Source organism: Dinoponera quadriceps, unplaced genomic scaffold (genome assembly GCF_001313825.1).
Source record: "Dinoponera quadriceps isolate SergipeBrazil2010 unplaced genomic scaffold, ASM131382v1 scaffold1212, whole genome shotgun sequence".
Lineage (NCBI taxonomy): Eukaryota > Metazoa > Arthropoda > Insecta > Hymenoptera > Formicidae > Dinoponera > Dinoponera quadriceps.
Window position 1 is genome coordinate 16,778 of NW_014555472.1, and position 1,471 is coordinate 18,248.

Below are 1,471 nucleotides of genomic sequence, written 5' to 3' on the forward strand. Positions count from 1 at the left end.
ACCACGATTCATATGTGTCATGATCGCACGCTGGTAGAAAACATTTTATTTTCTATATGTCTCGTCTGCCGCTTCTCGTGCACTCATTAGTTCAGAAAGAATAATTATTTCTTCGTTAACTATTACTATTAGAATTTTACATAATAGTGTCTATCTTTTCTATTAGATTAACTCCTTCTATCTGTAAACGGTTATATGAAACATACCGTAGCGGTTATACGAGGGGTGTTCAGAAAATAACGGAAATTTTTTAATTTCGCGGTTTTGGACAGTCCGATCGTCAAAATTATTTTTATTATGTTGGTATACATGCCCCTGAAGTATGATAAAATTTTCAGCTGTATTCATTGTTTACTTTGTCTGTGGCAGCCGCTAAGGTTAGACGTGTTTTTATGAGCTCAGCGATTTTCGTTCGCGAATGGAAGTTGCCAGAATGCCTCCACTGGGACGATTGAGCCTTAGTTTCGACGTCATATCCGTAAACCCATGTTTCGTCACCTGTTATAACACGTTTCAGTAATTCTGCATCGTCATTGACTTCATTTAGTAACTCCTGAGCAACTTCCATTCGCGAACGAAAATCGCCGAGCTCATAAAAACACGTCTAAACTTAGCGGCTGCCACAGACAAAGTAAACAATGAATATAGCTGAAAATTTCATCATACCTCAGGGGCATGTATACCAACATAATAAAAAAAATTTTTTGACGATCGGACTCTCCAAACTCGCGAAATTTAAAAATTCCCGTTATTTTCTGAACACCCCTCGTATGAAACATACCGGACATCCTGTATATGTACCTTTATAATATATAGGCCAAAAGTCTGAATATAGTCGAATATAATCGATGCAATTTTGAAAAAAAATAGTTCATTTTTGTTTAAAAGAATCATATATTTTTCTTAATACGAATCGATTTCTCTTTTATTCTGCATATAAAAGTATTAAGGTAAGATCATCGAAAAGTGAACACTTTTTGAGATATTCGATTTTTTATTCTGATATTTTTCAGAACAAGACATGAAATATCTCATAAAGTATTCAATTTCATGACACTACAACTTTTATTTAGATAAAACTTTTATTTAGATAAAAGTTGTAGTGTCATAAAAGATCAATTTATCATTTTATCAATTTGACTTTAAGTGGAGGCGTCATGGTCAAATAAAGATCAACTTCATTTTTTTACCATAATAATACAATTTTCTTAACACAAAGCAATTCCTTTGTTCATTCTCTGTATTAATGTAAGATTATCGAAGAGTGAACGCTTTTCGAGATATTTTATTTTTCATCTTGATATTTTTCAGCTCAAAATATGAAATATTTTATATAGTATTCACTTTTCGATAGTATCACCTTAACTATCACCCTAACTTTTCTACATAATAATATAAGGGAAATTATTTAATGATATTAATCACTGTATATTGATGCATCGATGGATCGATGCATTTGAAAAATGATTTT